Here is a 13,018-nt window from a genome sequence, read left to right on the forward strand (position 1 = left end):
CTAGATTCATCACAAAAATACCCAGGGAACCAAAGCCTGATGGAACCTGAAGGGCTAGATTTGCCTATTTTGAACGGAATTCTACTCCAGGTAAATTAAGTTGTGGGAACAAGATCTGAATTTCCTTCCGTTTCCCTAATTGTGAAACATCTTGGAATAAAATTTCATGTAAAGATAGATTGGTTTATAATATGTTGGTTATTTGTCGGGATCAAATATTTATGAAAATCTGCAGCTATAAATCTGCTTTACTTCTTGTGATTATAGAGCATGTCAGTAACTTTGAAAAACATCTCTTGAGGTACGTATACCAGGAAGTATCACTGTGTAATGGTAAAGCAACAGATCGTGTGGTCAGATGGCCTACATCCAAATTCTACTGGTTATTATCACTATCATTGATCTGCAGTAATTTAGTCAGCTTTAAATTGGGACACGGCTGCCCACTTCAGCTCCATGGAAATGAAATAAGTATCAAGTAGGCGTGTAGTACACAATATAACTTTGTAGGTCAGAATATTCATTTTAGCATTCAGATACAATGCTATTATATTTTTATTTTAAAATTATTTAAATAAGTAAAATATTAAACTATTTTAATATAATTTGTTAACCATTATGGATGCTGTGACTCATATTGTCCTGAATATATGCAGGTGGTACCATCCTTGAAGGACACTAGAGATGACTTGAGAGTAATCATTTCTGATTCATTTCAATATAGTGTAGAAATGCAAGGTTATGAAGACGCATTGCATGGCATAGACAAATGTGGGGGACATATATTGGGGTCACATGACATGCACAGTTGCACAGTTGAACTAGACTTGTCAGGCAATGCCAGCAACAGACGATGGCTGCTGTCTCCCTCTAGGCTTTTAAAAACCAGACCAAGCCTAAAGAACTGGCAAGAACTCACATGTTCTTATTTTATTTTGACCATTGCCTATACCTTTTTTTGCAGAACATACCATAAAATAGGTCCGTACCATACTCCATATAAAGTAACTGGGAGATAACATCTTTATATAACGTAGTTAAAGGAATAAATTTTAATCCATTTGGTTCTTTTTTAGACATACTAACATTTAAGACAAACCACATGCCATTCAATTGCTTAAAGAACCCAGACAAAGTCCAGTTAACAGCTTCTGGTGTTCAACTAAGCAAAAGCAAGCCCAAATTAAAGATAATTATTATTTCAGATGAACTATAATAGGATACTGAATACCACTTAAATCTTCTAGTCTTCTTGCCCTTATTCTTATGGTCAGACTTATTTTTTCCCTTTTGTATGGCTTGCCAATGCTGCTCCAGCGAGTGTAGCAATGCCACTGTGGTTAGTGGCATTTTGCTAGTTGGAGAATGTGAGATTCTTTTCACGATTGTATTTATTTTCTCTCTTCCAACTTCTTGATTAATCTTATTCTCTGGTCCACAGATTTTACCTCACGTCCTTTATGGGACATTTTAAGAACATGCTTTCTTATTCTGGAAAAAGTCAGGTGGTTTTAAATTTGAGTATATTTAAAAGATAGAAATTTTGAGAGTTGATGAATGACCACACATCTTACATTGTAATTGCATAGTCATTACTGAATTTGCTTATGAACACTGAATCCTCTTTTTGGGTTGCAGACAAATGTCACCACAGGTGTAACATAGAACAATAGGAGATTGCATTAGCTGCTGCGATGCTGGGTATGCCATCTTCAGCCACACTGGGCTGGATTAAATTGTTAATAAAGGGTGCTGTTGAAAACTGTTGGGAAGAACAACTAGAACAAGAGCCAAACATGGGAAGGTTCCCAGGAGTTAGGGCATCTAGTATAGTGTTGGTATTCCAACCCCCATGCACAAATGCTCTTGGGTTATTGTGACAGTTCTCAACTGGGATAACGTTTTTAAAGATTTATTTTATTTTTGTTCATATGTATGCTTGTGGCTGTGTTAATTCATGTGTACTGCATGTGTGTGCGTGTGGCAGAGAGATGAAGTTATATCCCTCGGAGCTGGAGTTATGGTGGTTGTGAGCTTCCTGATGTATGCGCTTGGAACCCAACCCGAGTCTTCTGGAAGAGCAGTAAGTACTCTTCATTACTGAGCCATTTCTCTAGACCCCATGATGAATTTCCTTTTGAAGAGAAATTCCTCTTGTTCAAACTAGTCTTTGTCTTTTATTGGGTTGTCAGCAGACTTCAGAATATAGATACTGTCTGCTCAGTGGCTCATTGTGTTATTGCAACTGGCTTGTAGCAGAAGCCAGGGCCAAGTCTGGGTTGATTGACTTACCTGTCACTTGCCTTAGCTTCAGGCCACACTGCACTTCCTAGAAATCAAGTCTCGTCAGGAAATCAATTAACTGTGCAAATGTGTGTTTAATCAAATAGACTGATGTTTTGACTTGCTAATTTAAAAATCAAAGAGATTAATCAGGTCTTCATGAAAAACATAGGTGAAGAAGAACCTCTTAATTTTGCTCCAGACTCTCAATTTTGGCCATAAGGAAGTCAATTCTTGGTGTAATACAAGGCACCACTGGATCTATGCAAGTCTTTCCAGAATGATCAGGGCTGGACGCATCTTCAGATGTCAGCTCAATGTGCTGCTATTGATGGGGTAGTTCCAACTTGCAGGTTAACATGCAGTAAGTGAACATCCTTATTCCTCATTTGGAAACTTGGAAGCATTTTGCTGAAGGCTTGAGAAACATGGTCCTTGACTTTTCCTTTCTGAACAACATGGTTCTTTTAAAACATGACCGAACCCTTACCCTACCTCTTTCCCATGCACTGTCTTTCTTCCTCTAGCTCTTGACAATGGTATCCTTGCCCCATCCCATGTCCACTTCCAGCCCTGTTCATTGTTTTGTGAAAAGGCCTGATCCCTGTGCAGCTTGTCACTCAGGAACCTGCTCTAGTGGGAAGGCTTGGGAGAATTCACTTTTCCTTAGTCATTTGTATGCATGTTCTCAGGCCACAACCTTGAGATGGAATGGTGATTGACGAGAAATACAGAAAGACCTTCTATATAGACCTTGTATACAAATGTGAGAACTTGACTAGGAAAGACTGCGTACTCTTTCTGTTTGGGTCTCGTGCCTAAAAGTGTTTTAGCGCCCTCTAGAGTCTAGGGCAGTAGTTTCTCAACCTTCCCAATGATGCAACCCTTTAATACAGTTCCTTATGTGGTGACCTCCAACCATTACACTGCTTTGTTGCTACTTCATTAACTGTAATTTTGCTACTCTTATGAATCATAATATAAATATCTGATAAGCAGAATAATGTCCCTAGCTGGGCATGATGATATCTGTTTTTGATATCAACACTTAGAAGGCAGAGGCAGTCAGATTTCTTTAAGTTTGAGGTTAATGTGGTCTACATAACAAGTTTCAGGCCGGCCTGGGATACATAGTGAGACCCTGTAGCAAAAAAGTCTACAAAATGTCTGATATAGTAAGCAAAACATAACTGACACTCAGCAAAAGTTATTATTATTATTATATTGCTGCTTTTCAAGACTTAAAGCAACTTAAATCAATAATGAGAGAATTGATTGGAACAAGGGCGTGAGATCCCTTTTATAGAAGCAGAAATGGTTTGTAATAAAATTTTATGCTATTTGTGATTTACAAATTATTCCAGTCAGTTGTGAGGGATGTGCCAACTTATTATGGTCACCAGGTTTTAAAACCTGTGCACACTAATACAAAGACCTAAATTCCACGTGAGCCACACACTACTTTTAGGAATCCTGGTAGTCCTGTTTTCGAATCTGCAAAAAGGAAGGTTTAAAGAAGCCAAACACCTAGAGTTATTTCTAGTTCAAGTGGGATATGATGTTCCATGCGAAACTCACTCACAGTACAGTGCAGAGGACACAGTAACCACTGCACAGTCATCTGCCTAGTTAGGGTTAGAATCGTGAAAAAGAGAGTGGACTCAAGCTCGTCTCTATAATTTTGTCTGCTTGCCTATGATTTACTTTCCTAATTGACAAAGAAAAAGACACAGTTGAACTGCTCACTTGGGATCGTGCAACTGTGACGAACTCAGCTCTTATGCAGAGAACACAGGGAAAGGTTGCCCATCATGACGGTCGGTCTCATCAACCAAGTGGCCTCTCCTGATCAGTTTTCTGGCTCTTTCAAAATCCCACGGACAATGTTCCATGCTGTGGTTGTTCATTAATTCATAAGGCAGTTCATCAAACACTAGACACATTCCATTAGAGGATGAGGAATATTTTATGCCACGAGAGAAGATTATAGAAGTCGTTTGTGCGGTGGTAGGCAGACTAACTCATGAAGGACAGTTTTCTACGCCTGTGTTCTGGGACTGCAGGTCTATGCTGACTCATCAACCAGCGTCTGCAGAGTCATGGTCTCACTTCAGGCTCTGAGCTCTGGGTGCTGGAAGTCAAAGCTGAACCACAGTGCTTACAGGGCATAGCTGAACATAGGGCTTTCCAGGTAGCTCAATATATATTTGTAGAGCTGCTTGGGAAATAAGCCTATACTTATTCTAAGTGCTGTTAGACACCTTAGAACACTTTGTCCTAAGAGAGCAGGGAGGAAATGATAGCTTTGGCTGTGACAGGTTTATGGCCCGCAGAAGTCTCTACTGTACTTCCAGAATCCCCTGTGCAGCCTCTCCCGCAGTCTCCCTAGAGACCAGTGACATCTGCTGAGAAGAGCTGTCACCGATTCCCAGGAAAGCACACCGTGATGTGGGCGAAGCTGACTCCACAGCTGCCCCTGGTGCTTTCTCAAACATCTAAAACCCAGGGATTGTGAGACGGAATACTTTCCGATCCCGGGTGCTCAGTGGCCGAGGTGGAGTTTGTGGAGGAATTTGATTACAGCCCATCCAAGGCCCTAAACAAACATGCCACCAGAAAAGCCTAGTGTGGGACAGCAGCTGCAGAGTGCAGATACCTACTCTGTACACTCTGCCACGGTAGTGCGCATGAGTCTGGACTGCTCTGCCTCGGAACAAAAACAATACTTGACTGTCTTAGTGCAAAGGATAGTCTGTATGGTTACAACGGAAAACTGATTTATGTTCAAATATTTCTGCATTATATATAAGTCCATGCCTCTCACCCCATCCCTGACCTTCAGCCCCTCACCCCGATCTTATTCAGTACCCCCATCATCTCCTCTAATGCCCTCAGCCCTCCCTTAACAGGGACTCTCTCAGAAGTTTCCTGAGCTTTCTTGATGGCTTGGCCCTCAGAGATCTTTCAGGATGTAGTAAAGGTGATATTGTATTGTCTCCCTGAACTGTTTGCAGAGCCCAGGGATGGGTCCATCTTGTTGTCCCTCATTACTTCTCTTCTTTGGGAGTTGGCGTAGATGTTTGGAGAGCTGTTCCATCAACACCAAAGGCCCATGAGCCTGTGCTGCTGGTTTCCTCCTTCTTGGGCTCTGGAGACGTGGAGGAAGCTGGTACGAAGGCAAGGGGAGCACATGCCATAGGTTCCAGTAACTGAGTTCAGTGAGCACGCAGAACAGGATGGGGTTCAGAGGATCCAGCACAATGCAATTATGGGATGCACTGAGGAAAGGATGCTGGTAATTACGGAAGACAAGGATAGAAAGAACCTGTCTTCTGCCCTGGGAAAGACTGCCAGAAAGTCTAACTTGAGGGAAATTGGTGAGTCCAGTCTACTCTGAGCCAGGGGACGTGGTGTTGACATTAAGGTCTTGCTGTGCAGCACTGAACGGAAGGCACAGAGGATAATAGTGGATAGTTCGCTCTGGTTCATTGTGGTCCAGAGTCTTCATAAGTATTTAATTTAAAGGAAAAATAAAAATAGCCTTTCAATTTCACAGTGACTGTTGAATCCTTGACCCTGTAGTGTGACAAACACCTTTTCCCTGCCTGGAGAAATTTTTAAAAAAAAAGAAATTCGAAGAAAGCGACTCAGAGTCTTTCTCCAAGTCCTGGAAAGACTCAGAGGAGGGAATTCTCCAGAGGAAAGAGTGAGGTTAAACCCTTATCTCAGAAGGGAGAAGAAAAGGATGATGGGAGAAGAAATCTTTTAGCTGTGGGCATTAGGACAGTGTGGAGTTAGAAAACCAACTCTGGGCAAATGCTTTTCGTTTACTGTAGGGGAAACAAATTCTTAGAATTAATGCTGTTTTAGAACAAGCAAATGAAGGTTTTGGAAGTTGTTTTTAAGCACCTCCTAGGGTAGCAGAGTGCCTGGTGCCTTGTGCCCTTCATACACCCTACTTAGCGATGGGGAAGCCTTGTTAACCAATTATCTCCAAGAGGTGAGAGCAATTTAGGGTGTGGCTTTCTAGGACCCTGAGAAAAAAAGGGCGCACGGCCCAGGTGCTCTCTCTCTCTGTGGTTCTCGTGCCACACAGCTGAGCTTGGAATTCTCATTCCTCTTTTGTGAGTTTCCCCCTTATAATAAATAAATATAATAAAAGATAACTGCTTTATCTTTTAGCTAGCCCGGTTATTTACCAAATCAAGCCAACTTCTACAGTGTAGTGTATGGGTGGGGTAACTACAGTCTTCTGGTCCTCCTGGGCCGTCCTTATCGACCTTCTCACCTTTCTTCCTCGGCTTCCCACGTCAAGAGCCAACCAAGCCTCTTCAGGCCTCCTGGAAGTCTCCTGTGCAAGGAGCCGTGGTCCACTGGGAACCGAGTGGTTTATCAGAAAAGAAATTCACACAATTCTACCAGGCTGCTACTGGTGCCTCTCCAGGAACATCTCTGTCTCTATTGTTGTTTTTTTTCCTTTCTCCCTCTCAGGCTTTCTTCCCTTTCCCCATTTCTTTCATTCTTTCTCTTATGTGTTTCTGGGGACTGAAGCTACCATGTGATAAGCAAGTGCTCTATCACTGAGCCACAACTTTAACTCTTTTATTTTTGAGGCAGGCTCTCAGAAGTTGTCCAGGCTGGTCTTGAACCTATGATCCTCCTGCTGCAGCCTCCTGAGAAGCTGGGACTGCAGACCTGCTTTGGCAGGCCCGGTGAAGCTTGTATCTCAACAGGCGATCTGTAGAAGTTCATTTGGAAAGCACGAGGATGGATTTATCTTACACGTGTCATAGCTCATTCATGGTACACTTGTCTTGAATGGAGGAAGAGGGCAGAAAAATCTAGAATTCTCTAAAGCACTGAGGTAGGCACCTCCTCCTTTTATTGCCTGACTCCGCACCTGAAGTGAAGCCCAATGTTCCTACCACATTTTTTTTTCTTGGCTGTTGCTGTGTACTTGCTACTCCTCCTCACCACTCTAGAGAGATCTTAACTGTGAGGTCTACATCTATCTTTCAAATACATATATAACTTTTAAGTGTATTTTTAAGAGTCATTGAGCATTGACTATATTCAGGCATTTTTTTCTGAGTCCTTTGGGTATTTTAACTAATTTAGTTTCTATAACTCTCAGAAGTAGGAAATTCTATATCCACTTTAAAGACACGATACTGAGTTGTAAAACTATGTCAAGGTCACAGGCAAATGAATGGCCAAGTTAGAATAGAAGCCTGTCTAACGCCAGGGACTGCCTTGTAATCACGCCACCGTTTGCATCACCGGTACCTACTCACTGACCTACCTGGGAGGCAGTCACTACTTCTGGTTTTCCTTTCTTGTCTTTGGTGGGAGGTTTCTGAGTCCAGTCAGCTGGGTCAAAGTACTCAGCTACTTGCTCAAACATTATTCTTATATTGGTCTATAAGGGAGCTTTTGGATTACACTTTCATAGGCTCAGCCCACCGTTTATTTGCAGGACCGCGTAAGACGAAAGCACCAAGTTTCCAGTCACTGTCTCCTTGCTTCAGGGGCAACACCAGCTCTCCCAGCTTTCCAGCTGTGTGCTTGGACTTGGATGCTACTTCTCTCCCATGCCTCCAGCTTCCATGGGCTTTCCCATCAGATTCTGCACTCATGAAGCTCTTGCCAATTGTTCTGTTTCTCTCGGAAACTGACCCAGAAAGCCTCCTTGGTTGACAAGTTCCTAAAGGCTAAGTCTTGGGGCCTCTTCTTTCCCAGTCTGAATTTTGCTAAAAATCATCTGCATGCCGATAACAGCTCTTGGACTCACAGTCTAGCTCAAAAGAATCTATGGTGCCCTGGGCTCTATAGCTAGTTGAATGCTTGAGTGTACACTTGCATATCTCAGGGATCCCTGCATGTAACATGCACAAAAGCAGACTAATGGCCTGGTTCTCCTCAGGGTGTGTCTATGAAATATCCCCATGTGTCTGCAAGACTGAAAACACTCTGCCTGTCTCTCTGTTCCTAATCCACCAGTATGACCTGCCAGTGTCCTGCAGTGAGTTCTCACGTGTTTACGTCTCTCGGGACTCACACCCTCACGTACTCCTCCGTGAGAAGCTCCTTCCTGACTCCTCTTGTTTGGCCTGCAGTCACAATGATCTTCCTAACCTGCCAAGCCAATCAGATCACTCAAATGCCACCACCTACTGGAAACATTCAGTTCTCAGCGAGACCACAGGGCAGTTCCCAGGGCTCCATGTGGCCTCCTCCTGCATCAGTGCCCTTGCAGTCTACACCACAGCTACCCTGGCATCTTCAGATTATCCGTGTGCTTCCTACCATATAGGTCCTTCCCAACTACTATTTAAATTTTTATTTTAGTTTTTAAAATGCAGAACATTTGACATTCTTCCAAAGTCTCAGTTACCACACCAAGAGATACTTCGAAGGGAGATTTTAGGTGTCCTTCTAACAGGCCAATCAGGTTCCTTTATCTTGCAAGATCATAATATTTATCTAAATTAATATGAACACTAACCGATACAGGGTACTGAGTATTAAAGTTCGAGCATCAACCACAGTGCTAATGATTTCACAAACATGATATTTAAATCTCATCTAACTAAATTTACGGTAAAATCTGAGCTACAGGTGCTACCATGTTTGCTGTCCTGTAGGAGGAACGCAATAGCCTAAACTAAGTGGACTTTCAATTGTGTGATCATTTAATTCTGAAAACTTGAATCTCCCACAGGACTTAGGATTTGGAGTGAGCTGAAGCCAGATCTGGTACTGATAAGTCCTGTTAGAAGCCAGCTTGGCGTGTAAAACGTGCCCACTATGGATTTGCTGATTGGGATAATGAGTGTTTGAATGAGTAACAAAGCAGGACACATTTTCATAGGGAAACTAACTGGGTATTCCTTTTGTTCTGTAAGCCAAATCTGTCACCTATGAGATTGTTTACAAAATTCTAGACAGACGCTTGCAAATGAGAGAAACGGCCTTCGCGGTCCTGGAGATGATGGTGTGGAGCATCCTCCACTCTCCATTGTGACGACCATCTGTTCCACTTCCAAACCAGGCGCCAATCCAGTTTAACTCACAATTAAAGATGAGAGCGGCTCCGCCCCCTTCTAGTCTCCCAGGGCTTTCAGAAAGAAAGACTAGAGGAATTCACCTTTACAGTGACACACAGGTGTGTGCATCTTGCACTAGGTAAGTCTAAACCTGCAGTTGTTTAAGAAGCCGCAACTTTTGGAGTCTAAACATGAGAGGACTGCTTCTTACTTGTGTAACAGCCTACTGCAGTTTGAATGCTTGCCCAGGTAGCCTTTTTCCTGGTGATTCAGGAGTCCACCTTCCACTTGCTGGAGCTCCCCAGTACTAATGTCCCAATTCTCCTGCAGTGTGCAATAAAAGGTCCTGGGAAAGGATGTTCGTTGCCTCAAAACTCTGCCCCCAAATGAAGTACATCAATTCCACTTGCTTCTCTCTGCTAGAAAAATCAGCTCCAAAGACGTCTAAAGAGGGCTAGAAAATGCTATTTGTCAGCCGAGAGAGAGAGAGAGAGAGAGAGAGAGAGAGAGAGAGAGAGAGAGAGAGAGAGAGAGAATAGTTGAGCAAATTGCAAATTTCTGGTTGTCTTTGCTCCACTTTACTCAATAAAGCAAGGGGAAAGAATGTCTGAAATCAGTGCACAGAGCATTGGAAAGTAGACTGGGAGACTTTAGGGCAACTGCAACATCTAAACGATTAAGGAAAAACCAGGAGTTCATGGTAGGAAAAGGTAACATGCGACAGTCACAGCCAAAATAAACTGAGGCCTGATGTCAAGAGAGACGAGGAGCGAGAGGGTAAGGACAGGAAGGACTGAGAGCAGGAAAGAGTGGGGATTGAATGGGGTGAGGGCGGGAAGGAGTTTGGATGGGAGGGGTGGGAATGAGGAGAAATGAAGGCAGGGAGGGCAAAAGGAGGGAAAGTGGAAGTCAGCCTCTGTATGAGTCAGAGTCAAACAGAAATTATTTTAATAATATTTTTGTCTTGCTTTTCCTGTCTTCCTTCTGTAAGTAATTAAATAACAAACAGATCCAACCCTTCACCACAAGTATCTCAGCCCCTAATGTAGAGATATGAAATAATTACAGGATTTGCTGTGTAAGGAGTTTAATGGCTGAGACAACTTCTGTTTTCAAGACTGAGCTAATTATAGAGGATGAGGCTGAACAAAGGGAAGGCATGCAATTAGCAGAATAGCGTTTCCTGCAAGGCGGCCTGGTCCAGGGGCTTTGTTGAACTGTGCCTGTTAGACCAACAGTCATCTGGGATTCACCTTTCAGAAGAATCCTTTGAAGACGTTTGAAACTCCAGGTTTGGCCATCTTATACTCGATGGTGGTGATGGAATAGAGGACTTTAAAAATCTAGTCTGATGGTAGAGGGCGGATGGTGGACCCATATGGAGAAGCCTGGTGTTCCGGTGCTCTCCCACTCTGTGGCTTGGTGCTGTGTTCAGTGAGCACTTTCTGTCATTCTCCAGAAGTGCATATGAAAGCCCCCAGCACTGAGCTCGGGGTGGGGGCTTGGGAGGGAGGCTGTATTCAAAACTGATTTTAATCTTAGATCAATTTCCTTCTCTTCCTTTTCCTTTATCAAGATTTCATCCTCCCCTTTCCTTTAACAAGACTTCATTTATTTCAAATAAAAACCTTTAAGACGTTCAGAATGCTACAAGAAAGACAGAGATACAAGATGAATGAGTTTCCTCTAAAGCCTCGGAAGCCTAATAAAGGGCATCGCCACATCAGTGACTCCAGCTGAGCAATGTCAGGGATAAGGCAGCTAGCTACCTGGTCTGTCAAATCCCAGGGGAGCATCCCAGGAGGGCTGACTCAATGCTTTCCTTCCAGAGAGAATGAGCTGCATGTCATGATGCAATGTGTTTCTCTCTCTCTCTCTCTCTCTCTCTCTCTCTCTCTCTCTCTCTCTCTCTCTCTCTCTCTCTCTCTCTCTCTCTCTCTCTCTCTCTCTCTTTCTCTCTCTCTCTCTGTGTGTGTGTGTGGAGGGGGCAGTATTCTGTCTGCAAACAAGACCTTAAATGCAAAAGACAATTCCTGTCTATGTAAACACTAAAGATTCTGGGGAGAGTCCCTTTCCTGGGTTTTGTTGACAGAAAACTAGCAATCGATGTGAAAAGTTAAGAGTTCAAAAGTTGCCCAATATTACACATTATTCATCGGAAAACATTGTGGGTTGCCCCTCCGAGTCTCAGCGTGGGTTGAAAAGAAAAAGGCCCATGGCTCCCAAACAGGCATTAGGATTGCATTATCATATCAATAGCCCACATGCAAAGTTCTTGATAAAACTCTCACAATCTAGAGGCATGAGATAAAATATGAGAGTTTGATTTGGGTAAACAAATCAAAGGCATTTTCAGTCGAGCTATTTAATCTGTTTAAGGCACTGCCAGGAATATAAACATCAGAGGAGTCGAGCATTGAGGGAACTTGGGGTAGGAAAATCTCTGAAGTTTGCTCCTTTTTCCTAATTTACTGTAATCTAGCCGTATTGGCCTTCTTTCATGGCTGGGAGGCAGCCAGGACTAAGACTTCTTCGCAGATACCTCCTGGAATGCGTGGGGGCCGGCTAAGTTCTATACAGCATTAACAAAAGCTCCCTCACCTTGCTGGTTTGATACAGTTGATCATGCTGTTCACCGGGAGTGGCTGGGGCCCTTTGAGACATAGACGCTGCAACTGATGGAGTAACCCCAACTTGAGTCAGGTCATCAGACAGACTGCCACAGAGAATGGGACCCACAATGCCTGTGGAAAGCTAGGTAGGTGTGTGGGAACCGTCCTTTGGGTTCTCACACCTCTGCTGGCTTCCCTCTCTATAGCAGAGGACAGTCATAAACAGCCCGAGCACTTGTGTTTCTTTCTGGGGAACGTCAGTTGACATCTGCCCTTTGGGGCGCGTACTGACTCAATTCTACCATGCCTCATCTCACCTCTGGCCTTGAGTTTGACAGGGCAGAGACAGACAGAGACTAGGAATGCTGTCAAGGAGAAAAGGGTCAAAAGCCACCCACTAAAGCATCATGGAAGGCAGAAAGGGTACTGAAAACCAATATACCTGGTGCCAATTGCAGGACACAAAGACAAAGAGGTGCACCGGCATGTCGGTGAGTTTGATTTTTTTGGAAATCAGCTTGCTGGGAAAGTAGCTCAGAGCTGTCTCCCACCTTGCACTGGTCGCTGTCCTCAGAGTCCTAAGCTGCCACTTAGAAGGCACTTAGAGAGAGCTGATCATTTCATGGATAGAGAAACTGTAGTTTAGACACGACAAATGGTTGGTCACAGGTCATAGGAAGGTGATGGGTAAGAGGGAAGCAGACTCCAGGGTCCTCTTGTAGGGACTGTGCTCTTTTCCCAAACCACACTGCAGAAAGTTTGTACACTATTTTGTTATCTTACGCTAGTTGGGGTAAATCACATAGAAGGGTGTTTTCCTTCATGTCCATTTCAGTAAAATTATTTTAATAATCATTTGTATTTTATATATTTTAATAGTCCTGCCGTCATTTTAATATATAAATCTCTTATGTTTAACTGAAATAAGAGTCGAGTGAAGCACAATTGCCTTCGTTATTTCAATGAAGAGTCAAGAACCAATTAGCAATGGCTGGGAGGAATGGACTTAAAATAGGAATTGTCTCAGGTCACCTGGAGGAAATCAGTGGTCACCAGGAGTTCATTTTCAAGGAGCCC

The 13,018-nt window shown here is 43.2% G+C and overlaps 1 protein-coding gene across 3 annotated transcripts in view; it reads right to left on the bottom strand.

Annotated features, from left to right (window-relative positions):
• B3galt1 (beta-1,3-galactosyltransferase 1) overlaps positions 1 to 13,018 on the bottom strand; it is a 135,172-nt gene that overhangs the window by 27,641 nt on the left and 94,513 nt on the right. The gene's annotated exons all lie outside the window — the stretch shown is intronic.

This window comes from Arvicola amphibius, chromosome 7, assembly GCF_903992535.2.
Source record: "Arvicola amphibius chromosome 7, mArvAmp1.2, whole genome shotgun sequence".
Taxonomy (NCBI): domain Eukaryota; kingdom Metazoa; phylum Chordata; class Mammalia; order Rodentia; family Cricetidae; genus Arvicola; species Arvicola amphibius.